We start from the raw sequence: 12,779 nt of genomic DNA, 5'->3' as shown, positions 1-12,779 counted from the left end.
GAAATGAGTAATTTGAAATGCGAAGTAATAGTGAGCCGTGATAAGTTAGAAAATAGAAATGAAATGTGATTAGTGAGAAATGAGAATAAGGAATAAGATATAAGGAGTTATAGGTGAGAAGAAAGAAGTAATATATGGAAAGTTTGAAGTAAGAAGTGAGAAGTGGGAAATGAGAAGATAGATGTAAAAGTGCGAAGTGAATAGTGAGCAATGAAAAGTAAGTGAACAGTGAAAAGTAAGTGATGTAGAAAGTAAGAAGTTAAAAGTGGGAAGTGAAAATGACAAATGAGAAGTCAGAAGTGAGATATATAAATAAGTGAGAAGTGAAAAGTGAAAAATAAAAAGTGAGAAGTTAATAGAGAGAAGTGAAAAGTGAAAAAAAAGTGAGATGTGAGAAATTCGAAGTGTGAAGTGAAAAGTGAGAAATGACAAGTGAGAAATGAGAAATCAGAAGAAATTATAAGTGAAAATAGAGAAGTGAGAAGTGAAAAGTTAAACGTGAGAAATTTGAAGTGTGTAGTGAAAAGTGAGAAGTGGGAAATAAGAAATGCAAAGTAAGTAGTGAGAAGCGAGTAGTGGAAAGTTAAAAATGAGAGGTTAGACGTGAGAAATTCGAAGTGGGAAGTAGTAATGAGAAGTAAAAAGTTAGAAGTGAGAAGTGAAAAATGGGAAGTACAAAGCGAAAAATGAAAAGCGAGAAGTGCGAAGTGAGAAATAGTCAGAAATGAGAAGTGAGGAATGAGAAGTGTGAGTTGTTGTGAGAAATTGTGAGAAGGAAGTATGGATAAGTGAGAAGTGAGGACCGGGGAACGAGAAGTAAGGCACGAGATTCTTTCTCTTTCTTTCTTTTTTCTTCTTCCTTCTTCTATCTTCCATCTTCTTTCTGTCTTATATCCTCCCAATCATTTCTCACTCGTCAACATCTCGCCTCTCAATTCCCATTCATACTACTACTCACATCCTACTTCATATTCGACATATTCGAATGTCGTTACTTCATTTGTCTTGCAAAATGCTGTAATTTGATACTCATGTTGCAAATAAGGAGCGAAAATATTGAACTGGCCATTTTGGGGCCGGATTTGGGTTGAACTTATATCGTCAAAAAAGGAAGTTTTAGTGATTTTTTTTGCATCTGACCCAGTGACCCACCGGAATAACTCCGAATAGGAGGACCACATCACATGTCCCAACATTTATGAAATCTGGGATCATTACGAGCAGAACAGTGGTAAAACCAGGCCAATAAGACAAAAAAAGAAATGGCAGCGATATGATTTTTTTCTTGTTTCACTCAGGCCGACACGGGTTAATACTTACTTCCGTTTCTCAGTATTCTCTTCTCACTACTCTGTACTTGTTTCGTGCATATCATTTCTTACTTCTCAGTTCTCGCTGTTCATTATTCACTTCGAACATTTCATTTCTCACTTCACCTAAAAGGAAACAAATTTCAACTACTCGGCAAAATGGTATTCCGCTAAATATAAATGTGCTCCCTATCTCAATACCTGCCAAACTCGATGGTCCCTTCAATATCGAGTAAGATAGAGTTCACTGTATGTTGAAAATGTCCACTCCTTATGCCAGGAAGAGCAAAATTCCGCTACTAGGGGGTCCATCATTCGGCATTTTATCTTAGTTTTATTTTATTTTATTTTATTTTCAGCAGTGAGCACTAATAAAAGCATTAAAATCGTCACAGTTGTTACTCTCCTGGTTTCTCATATTAGTTTATAGACGATAATATCACCTTAAGGAATATTTTTCTACAAATCTGTAGCTTCAATACCCAATTACCCCGTTTCACACTTGTCCCAAGGCATCATATGCGAAAGCGTTAATGGACTCCAGGTGACCAAATAAGCCAGTTCCACCGCTCCCACCAAGAACGTTTTCGACCCTCAGAACCTGCTCGGTCGGGCCATAGACTATTCCATCTACCGACTGGGTCACTGCCGTCGTCGTCCGTCGCGTCATCAAACGCAAGCAGCGCAGACGCAACAACAGCACCCTTTCCGCGAACGAGCGCAAGATGCCACAATGCAAGCTCAGGTAGGCAACCCCTCGGTAACATGCGACGCCGCGAAGACCCGAAAACTGTTAAGAAACATAAAAGTACCGAGCCGTAATGAGCCACCTCTCAGTTTCTTTCCAAAGCTCATCTAAGCCACATCCGCGTGCTGACGCGGACGGACGACTCACGAAGCGCGTCGTCTTGCAACCCGAACCGCGACTGCGCGCGCCGCACGTTTCTTAAGCTGAGGCTCTGTCGTTGTGTACTTTATTTTATTGCACTCGAGTCTATTTTTTTTTTTGTTGATGTAGGCATCTCTGCTTTCGTGTACTTGCTCGCATTTCCTTGGGATTTCCTTTCAATTCTGTGGAACCGAGTTGCGCTACGTTCTTCGCGAACTTGGCTGATCTGGTTCTCAAAGTCGCGCTCGCCGGCGATCTATCTTGGGGGCAAGTGATCGTGCTGTGGACACCAGTCGAGAATCGAGATTCATTCTTTCGCTGGACACGCCGTGGATCGGATCGGTTTTCGCAAGTGCTGCTGCCACCGTTTGCCCCCCATCGGAGAGGGACCCCTCGTTCGCGAGCTTAGAACTAAGACCTGGCAGCTGGGGGAGGGAGGCAGAACCCTTTGTGCTGTGTGTTGGACACGGTGAACGGAGATTGTTCCATTGGTCACGCGTCACTGGATCTGGAGTCTTGTGGAGTGTGGAGTGTGCAGCCGAGTGGAAAGCAATCTGCTACTTAACAGATTTTGAATTTGCAAGCATTCGAAGGAGATAACTAGTGGAGTGGATTGAAACGAATCAGTGCTGGTTTTGGCTGAGATTGACGTAGGCGTTGTAGAGTGTGAAATTTCCGGCAATCGTGCATTGACGCGGATTTTGAAAATTGCTAAAAGTGCCTAATACGGAACAGCATCCAGGGTAAAGTTCGTGTCATTGATTCAGTTCCAAACAATTAATTGCATAGGACCAAAGGTAAGTTCTTGAGGTTAACTCGAATTGAATAAATTCCTTGAGAAGAATATTCAAGGAAATATTTATTTCAAAGGTGGCACCAATAGCCGTGTATTTACGTTGCTTATCAGTTTTATTGAACTGTTTTGTAATAGTGTATTTACGATCAGGGAGAGCAACGCTTTATGCGCCGCACAAGCTAAACTAAAGTGTTTTGCTTTTACACAACAATGCGAAGTTCTGAACAGTTAATTGAGTGACATATAGTCATGGAATTTGACTCATTGTTTTATAATTACTTGCTTATATATCAAAAGTTGGAATAAAAATGTGCACACTTTTAAAGAAATTGGTTATAGGGTAACTGTTCCGGTTCTTCATCTCGTAGCTTTCATATTTATGCTAAAAGAAACAAATACATGAACAGCAGTTTGGTTTGTTTCCTATTTAGTGTTTTTTCAGTGGTGTACGCGCATATCATCAAAAAGAACTGATCAAATTAATGCTTTATTTCTTTTTTTCGAGATGACATGGTTCCTTTATGATGCAATAATTAAAGGAAAAATTAGTATTTGGAGGTATTCTTTAAAACATACACTAACTTATTTCAAATACTACTGTTATTAGTTTCTAAAACAGCGAAAAGCCCATTTGAGTAAAGAAATTCTTAAGTGCTTGAAGTTTCCAAACTGGAAGTGACTCAGGACGTACAATTTTGCCTATAATTAGTAATCTGTATTGAAGAAATCAAAAGAATCGACAGACCAGTTCTTTGTTGTTTTCTCGGAATTGTGTATAATGGATATATGCATCTTCTCAAGCGAATATCTCAAATATTTCTTATACTTGAAGAAGTTATTTTTGACTTGTTTATAGTGTCATGGAGTGGAATGATTTAATTAAAAAGCCTTTTAGCACAGTGAATATTGATCTTTTTTTAGATTAGGAATTTTTTCATCGCATTCTAAAAGACTGATTTGATTCTGGGCACTTTTATTGGTTTGGTGGTGGGCACCCTCCTTTTTCGATGAATCTCTCAATCTGACTGCAATTTTTAAAAAGGTTTTTATGCATTGTGCATTACATTTTCCACTGAAATAGTATTTATTTTTATTTATTTTTTATTGTAGCCATGTCTAGTCTTTGTGAACACATTTCTTAGAGCTAGAGATGTGCACCGTCACCGGTCACAGGATTTAGGTTCCGTGGGGTGAATGCTTTTGAATTTTGAAAATGCATTTCCCCAGAAAGATGTTCAAGATTTATTATCATATCAGTTCAGTTCTAACAAATACGGAATTGAACCAGGAGTTGTTCAATAGATGTGATTTAAATGTTTTGTAATAGTACAATTTGTAAGATATGATTTCTCCTACTTAAAGTCAGTTTTGGAATAAGCTTTATTTTGAGTAAGCCGCTTTGTTCAACCTTTTTCAAGCTAATTTCTATGAATTTTCGTTTATTCAAAAACAAAATGCGAAGAAATAATTTAAAATGTGGAAACGCAAGTGCGAATGGATTTCCAGAAGATGATAATTTAAAAAATGTGTTCTGAAGTTTGAAAAGATTTCACCAAGGACTTGTTGAAGAATTTCCCGATAAAATTTCAATTTGTAGATATTTTTTGTGGAAATAGCCTGAAGGAATTAGGAAAACACGGCTCCACCCTACTAGCCCGAATACCATCACCCCGAAGCCCACTACCTGGAATGGGACACTACCCCGAAACCCATTACCCCGAAAGGCCATTAACCCTAAAAGCTTCGTAACAAATTCCGATGCATCGCAAAATGAAAATATTTGCAAAGAATAAAAAAATACTAGTTAGAGTTACTAAGAGAAACGCAATAAAGATTCTGCTTAAACATCATTGTTGTTCAATAAACTAAGATTCCACGCCAATATCTGGAAAAGTCATATCCTACGAAATTGAGTAAAAGAGGAGATAATACTTTCTTCCAATTATACTTCAACCCTATCCTTACCATGGGAGCTGTAGAAATCTATCAAACTACAATTTTTCATCGAAGTTTTTCAACAAAAAGCAATATTTAGCACAGCTTTATGTTTTAATTGAATTGGGTACATAATCAATGTTATGTAAAAATAGTAAAAATATCGACAACAATCAAGTAACTATTGATTTACCATCACCCTTTTTTTCCCTTTCCATTATTTTAAGCTATTTGTTCTAGCATTTTTCGCTCCTATTGAAATCTTTGAAAAAGGTCGTTGGAAGGAAAGGGTTAGTTAATACGTTTACCGACGAGAGGAGATGATGTCTTCTTCAAATGAAAGCGTCTGCCAGGTATTTAGCAAAAAGAAGAAAATGAAAGCAAAAAGCAAAAAGAAAATTAAATGAAAGCGTCCGGTATAAGTACCCAAAATTGCTTAATTCATAATAGGAACGCATGTACCAGCTGTGGCACTATTATTATGTTGTTGTTTATTGTTGTTATAATAATAATCATCCGACAGTGTACGGTTGTCTTAATGAATCTTAACTCTGAAAACCAAAAATCTAATAGAAATTTTGTTCCTATTATAACAAATCCCATTGTTTTTTAATGTGATTGGCCATAATGGGACTACTAGTGCGACAATTGGTGCAAAGGACAACAAAAATTAAAAAAAGTCAGACAATTAGGGTCTGTTTGTTTTGGAGAAGATTAAAGGTGTTATCGTGTCATATGAATATGGTTCATGTGATTTGAGGTGCCACTTGGTGTATAATACACTAGTGCAGTGGTGCTCAGCACTTTGGGCGTTTTTTCCCTCAATTTGCTTCTCACACAATAAAAATGAGCTTTGACCATACAAATTAGCAAATATATCTATCTGATCAGGGTAATAAAACGGATATTGGTGTTAAATTCACTCCGTATGAAACGATCAAAGCAAAACAATGGTGCGGCCCGCGGGCCGCAGTGTAATTTTACTTTGATCAAGTCATACCCTCAGCTGATAGGTATATTTGAAAGCTTTCATACAAATATTAACTTGTTGGAAGAAAGCTCTTTTTCATTGTGTGACAAGCAAATTAATGGGAAAAACGCCCAAAATGCTGAGCACCACTGCACTAGTGCGACAACTGGTACTATAGTCACCCCTAGCAGCAAACATATTCCACATAGATTACTGCAACTCATATGTGATCAGATTTAGTCAGATTATGAGGAGTTAAATCACACAGTTTTCCTAAAAATCTATCCACGGGGAAGTGTCATTTGACCAAAACCCATTCGGCCGAAAGCCATTTGGGCGAATGGGACATTTGGCCGAATAGGACATTTGGCCAAATAGGACATTCGGCCGAATAGGACATTTGGCCGAACAAACCATTAGGCCGAATAAGTCATTTGGCCGAATAGGAAAGGAAAGGGTCATTTGACCAAAACGAATGCAACTAGGCCGAACAAACCATTTGGCTGATACCCATGAGTCCAGAATTCATTTGGCCGAATAGGTCTTTTGGCCGAATAGATTATTTAGCCGAACAGATCTTTTGAAAAATGAGAAAAGAGGTGTGAAATGTGAGACGTCCCCCTTTTCACCAGGCATTGCAAACCATCCCATCATTCGATCTTTTGAGCAAAAATACTGAAAAAATAATGGGATACCGATCTTACTTATCTAACCGCTCAGTAAACAACGCGAACAAACCTCGAATCGCGCTGGCTATCCGGATCATCATCAAACGCTCAAATGATAATATCTTTCCAGAGTGCTCTTTGATTAGGGATAATATCTTTGCACAAGCAAAGATAATATCCTGTGCTCAGATGATATTGCAATGCCTGCTTCTCGCTACTACTTATTTCCCACTTACACATGGAATGATGCCGAAGCGATTCGTTTCGACTACTTCGACGATTCTAAAAGTAATTCTTTAGAGATTCCAATCAGAATTCTTCTCGGATTCTAATGGGAATTCCCCTCGGATTGCGATGAGAATAGTGGAGATTATCATGCTGCTAGGCAAGCGAAAGTCTGCTGATTAACTGTCACTCCAGTCCGTGATGATTGACCACATATGTCTTTGATTGCTGGCGAAGTACCACGATTGCTTCGATTGATATTTTGGTGGCTCTTTGTTGTTGTTCATATCAAGCTTACTTTGATGATTTCAAATCAACTAGATATTGCCGAAAATCATTCTCATAAATGAGAAACACTGTGAAATGCGAGAAGTTCGAAGTGAGTATTGAGACGTCACTTTTCACAATAAGAAGTGGGAACAAAGTAGTGAGAAGTAAGACGTCTCCTTTTCGACCAAATGTCCTATTCGGCCATTTGACTTTCGGCCTCAAGGGTTTCAGCCTAATGGTTTGTTCGGCCGAATGGGTTTTGGCCAACTGACCCTTCCCCTTCCTATTCAGCCAAATGACTTTTTCGGCCTAATGTTTTGTTCGGCCCGAACAGGACGAACAGGGTTTCAGCCTAATAGTTTGTTCGGCCGAATGGGTTTTGGCCAACTGACCCTTCCCCTTCCTATTCAGCCAAATGACTTTTTCGGCCTAATGTTTTGTTCGGCCTCGAACAGGACGGCCGAATGTCCTGGTCTGTTTGGCGCAATGATATATAGAGTTGAAATTTCGTCGCTTAACGATGACATACTTACTTTTGTGTTACATAAAACCTTTTTAAATCTGCAGTTTCTTTGTGTTTTCAGCAGCTCATTGCGAGATCTTGAATTATTGCATAATTTTGTATGCTGACTAAGATTTTGGGAGGGTAGTTAAAATTCTATATCTGTCGTTTTTGGCCTGTGTTTCGCCATATTCCCCCTTCAGTTGTTAAATGATTTCTTGATCGTCACTGGGATAACAGCGCTACCAATTGATGTTTCCAAAGAAAATAAAGATTATGAAAAACAAAACATTGAAAATGATATCATTACTTAATAGAAAACGTACTGATATAACATTATGCAAATTGTAATCAAGTATCAGAAGGGGCTGGATTATCTGAAATAAAGGCTCAGCTAGTCTATCCTAAGAAGTAACGAAAAAATAACACTAGGAACAGCGGCAGCTTCGGATGATTAAGCTACGTAAATTTTTTTCGATCTGGCCACTTTGAGATCATTGCTTCTCGATGTTCCAGCAACGAAGAGTTCTTGATCTTAACCAGAAATTCCTGCGTCGTTTACTTTCGTGATAGAGCGATAAAGTTTGTTCCGTTTCTTGTAGAAAAAATCTTGTATCGCAGAGCATTAGTTAAATGTGGTTAAACATATTTTATAGTTAACTAAGAAAACCTAAACTTGTAAATGTTTTACTCAGAGAATAAATATCCATCTTCTCAACGAATTTTCGACGGACACGTTATCATAAAATCAACATTGAACATGAGAGCAATAATATATTCTTTAAGTACTTTATTATGTTTGGTCAGTTACAAGCTTGACAACTTTAAGGTCTGAGGGAAGCTCTCTCGCGGTAGAGCGCTATTTTCGTACTAAAATGTCTATAACTCGGAATTGGGAACGAATTTCGCTTATCCCAACTGACAATCTCTTTGAAATTTATCAAGGAATGTTCCTACAAAATTTCATGGACCTACTATTTCCCAAATTTGAATGAATGTCTCAATACTGAGCTATTGTACAACTGAAATTTTCGCTTCTCAGTACCTCTCTCCGATGATTTGAGGCACAAAGGAACCGAATTTCGCAAAACCCAACTGACAAAAGTTTTGAATTATTCCAACGATCATTTTGATGTAATAAAAAGTATATGTCACCGCAATAAATTTTGCAGGAAGCTCTCTTTACTTCAACCAAGTTTTTTAAATTCCATACAAAAGTTACCATTTCGGGAGAGCAGCCAACAGCACATTTTCTTGTGGCGCACGGCAGGAAAGGAGCGATAAGAGCGGTAGAAAGTCCGTCAATTTTGTATCTAGCGTGACACTAGAAAAAAGTGTATTCCTATTTGGGAACACGAGGATACCAAATATATAAATTGAAATCAAATATTGGAATTTGATGAGATAAATAATCGAAAATAAATAAAACAAATAAGACAAATAGAACAAATAAGCTAAATAAAAGAGTCAAATAAAGCAACTAAGACAAACAGTACAAATAAGATAATCAAGACAAATTCCTACGGAAGTCCCTCCAGGTATTCCTCCAGAAGTTCCTCCGGAAGTACCTCCGGAAGTACCTCCGGGAATTCCTCCGGAAGTTCCTCCGTAAATTCCTCCAGGAATTCCTCCAGAAGCTCCTCTAGGAAATCCTCCAGAAGTTCCTCCAGGAATTTCTTCTGAAGTTCCTTCAGGAATTACTCCGGAAGTTGCTCCAGTAATTCCTCCGGAAGTTCCTACAGTAAATCCTTCTGGAATTCCTCTGGAAGTTCCTCCAGGAGTTCCTTCGGAAGTTCCTCCTGGAATTCCTCCGGAAGTTCCTCCAGTAATTCCTCCGGAAGTTCCTTCTGGAATTCCTTCGGAAGTTCCTCCAGAAATTCTTTCGGAAGTTTCTCCTGGAATTCCTTCAGAAGTTCTTCCAGGAATTTCTTCGGAAGTTTCTCCAGGAATTTCTCCCAAATTTATCCAGGAATTCTTTCGGAAGATCCTCCAGAAATTCTTTCGGAAGTTACTGCAGAAATTCCTTTGGAAGTTTATCCAGAAATTCCTTTGGAAGTCTCTCCAGGAATTCCTTCGGAAGTTTTTCCAGGAATTCCCTCGGAAGTTTCTCCAGGAATTCCTTCGGAAGTTTCTCCAGTAATTCCTTCGAAAGTTTCTCCAGGAATTCCTTCGGAAGTTTCTCCAGAAATTCCTTCGGAAGTTTCTCCAGGAATTCTTCCGGAAGTACCTCTAGGAATTCCTCCGGAATTTCCTCTAGAAATCCTCTCCAGAAATTCCTTCGGATGTTCCTCCAGGAATTCCTTCGGAAGATCCTTCAGGAATTCCTTCGGGAGTTCCTCCTGGAATTCCTTCGGAAGTTCCTCCAGGAATTTCTTCGGAAGTTCCGCCAGGAATTCCTTCGAAAATCCGACAAGAGTTCCTTCGGAAGTTCCTCCAGGAATTTCTTCGGAAGTTGTTCCAGGATTTTTTTCGGAAGTTCCTCCAGAAATTCCTTCGGAAGTTCCTCCAGGAATTCCTTCGAAAGTTCCTCCAGGAATTCCTTCGGAAGTTCCTCAAGGAATTACCCGGAAGATTTTCCAGGACTTCATTCGGAAGTTCATCCAGGAATTTCTTCGGAAGTTCTTCCAGGAGTTACTTCGGTAGTTCCTTCAGGGGTTCCTATGGGAATTCCTCCGGAAGTGCCTTCGGGAGTTCCTCCGGAAGTTCATTCGGGAATTCTTCCGGAAGTTCCTTTGTGAATTCCTCCGGAAGTTCCTTCGGAAATTCTTCCGGAAGTTCCTTCGGGAATTCCTCCGGAAGTTCCTTCGGGGATTCCTCCGGAAGTTCCTTCGCGAATTCCTCCGGAAGTTCCTTCGGGTATTCCTCCGGAAGTTCCTTCGGGAATTCCTCCGGAAATTCCTTCGGGAAATCCTCCGGAAGTTCCTTCGGGAATTCCTCCGGAAGTTCTTTCGGGAATTCCTCTGAAAGTTCCTTCGGAAGTTCCCCCGGAAGTACCTTCGAGAATTTTTTCGGAAGATCCTTCGGGAATTCTTCCGGAAGTTCCTTCGGGAATTCCTCCGGAAGTTCTTTCGGGAATTCCTCCGGAAGTTCCTTCGGGAATTACTCCGGAAGTTTCTTCGGGAATTTTTCCGGAAGTTCCTTCGGAAATTCATCCGGAAGTTCCTTCGGGAATTCCTCCGGAAGTTCCTTCGGGAATTCCTCCGGAAGTTCCTTCGGGAATTCCTCCGGAAGTTCCTTCGGGAATTCCTCCGGATGTTCCTTCGCGAATTCCTCCGGAAGTTCCTATGAGAATTTCTCCGGAAGTTCCTTCGGGAATTCTTCCGGAAGTTCCTTCGGGAATTCCTCCGGAAGTTCCTGCGGGAATTCCTCCGAAAGTTCCTATGAGAATTTTTTCGGAAGTTCCTTCGTGAATTCCTCCGGAAGTTCCTTCGTGAATTCCTCCGGAAGTTCGTTCGGGAATTCCTCCGGAAGTTCTTTCAGGAATTCCTCCGGAAGTTCCTTCGTGAATTCCTCCGGAAGTTCGTTCGGGAATTCCTCCGGAAGTTCTTTCAGGAATTCCTCCGGAAGTTCCTTCGGGAATTCCTCCGGAAGTTCCTGCGGGAATTCCTCCGGAAGTTCCTTCGTGAATTCCTCCGGAAGTTCGTTCGGGAATTCCTCCGGAAGTTCCTTCGGGAATTCCTCCGGAAGTTCCTTCAGAATTCCTCCGAAGTTCCTTCGGGAATTCCTGCGGAAGCTCCTTCAGGAATTCCTCCGGAAGTTCCTTCGGGAATTCCTCCGGACGTTCCTTCGGGAATTCCTCCCTAAGTTTTTTCGGGAATTCCTCCGGAAGTTCTTTCGGGAATTTTTCCGAAAGTTACTGTGGGAATTCCTCCGGAAGTTCCTTCGGGAATTCCTCCGGAAGTTCCTTCGGGAATTCCTCCGGAAGTTCCTTCGGGAATTCCTCCGGAAGTTCCTTCGGAAGTTCCTTCGGAAATTCTTCCGGAAGTTCCTTCGGGAATTCCTCCGGAAGTTCATTCGGGAATTCCTCCGGAAGTTCCTTCGGTAATTCCTCCGAAAGTTCTTTCGGGAATTCCTCCGGAAGGTCCTTCAAGAATTCCTCCGGAAGTTCCTTCGAATTCCTCCGAAGTTCCTTCGAATTCCTCCGGAAGTTCCTTCGGGAATTCCTCCGGAAGTTCCTTCGAATTCCTCCGGAAGTTCCTTCGGAATTCCTCCGGAAGTTCCTTCGAATTCCTCCGGAAGTTCCTTCGAATTCCTACGGAAGTTCCTCCAGGAATTCCTTCGGAAGTTCCTCCAGGAATTCCTTCGGAAGTTCCTCCAGAAATTCCTTAGGAAGTTTCTTCGGGAATCTCTCCGGAAGTTCCTTCGATTATTCTTCCGAAAGTTCCTTCGGGAATTCCTCCGGAAGTTCCTTCGAGAATTCCTCCGGAAGTTCCTTCGGGAATTCCTCCGGAAGTTCCTTCGGGAATTCCTCCGGAAGTTCCTTCGGGAATTCCTCCGGAAGTTCCTTCGGGAATTCCTCCGGAAGTTCCTTCGGGAATCCTCCGGAAGTCCCTTCGGGAATTCCTCCGGAAGTTCCTTCGGGAATTCCTCCGGAAGTTCCTTCGGGAATTCCTCCGGAAGTTCCTTCGGGAATTCCTCCGGAAGTTCCTTCGGGAATTCCTCCGGAAGTTCCTTCGGGAATTCCTCCGAAAGTTCCTTCGGGAATTCCTCCGGAAGTTCCTTCGGGAATTCCTCCGGAAGTTCCTTCGGGAATTCCTCCGGAAGTTCCTTCGGGAATTCCTCCGGAAGTTCCTTCGGGAATTCCTCCGGAAGTTCCTTTGGGAATTCCTCCGGAAGTTCCTTTGGGAATTCCTCCAGAAATTCCTTCGGGAATTCCTCCGGAAGTTCCTTCGGGAATTCCTCCGGAAGTTCCTTCGGGAATACTTCCGGAAGTTCCTTCGGAATTCCCGAAGGAACTTCCGGAGGAATTCCTGGAGGAACTTCAGGAGGAATTTCTGGAGGAACTTCCGGAGGAATTCCTGGAGGAACTTCCGGAGGAACTTCCTGGAGGAACTTCCGGAGGAACTTCCTGGAGGAACTTCCGGAGGAACTTCCTGAAGGACTTCCGGTGGAACTTCCTGGAGGAACTTCCGGAGGAACTTCCTGGAGGAACTTCCGGAGTAACATCCTGGAGGATCTTCTGGAGGAAATTCCTGGAGGAACTTCCTGGAGGAA

At 41.3% G+C, this 12,779-nt stretch overlaps 1 protein-coding gene across 1 annotated transcript in view; it reads left to right on the top strand.

Annotated features, from left to right (window-relative positions):
* Window positions 1-2,139: 2,139 nt before the first annotated feature.
* Window positions 2,140-12,779, top strand: part of LOC134225622 (glucose dehydrogenase [FAD, quinone]) — a 184,552-nt gene continuing 173,912 nt past the window's right edge. Inside the window, exon 1 of the mRNA XM_062705834.1 lies at window positions 2,140-2,996. The gene's annotated coding sequence lies outside the window, so the exon portion shown is untranslated. The remainder of the gene's footprint in view (window positions 2,997-12,779) is intronic.

This window comes from Armigeres subalbatus, chromosome 3 (assembly GCF_024139115.2).
Source record: "Armigeres subalbatus isolate Guangzhou_Male chromosome 3, GZ_Asu_2, whole genome shotgun sequence".
Lineage (NCBI taxonomy): Eukaryota > Metazoa > Arthropoda > Insecta > Diptera > Culicidae > Armigeres > Armigeres subalbatus.
The sequence above is the reverse complement of the archived record's forward strand: the minus strand, read 5'-3'. Positions and strand labels throughout refer to the sequence as shown.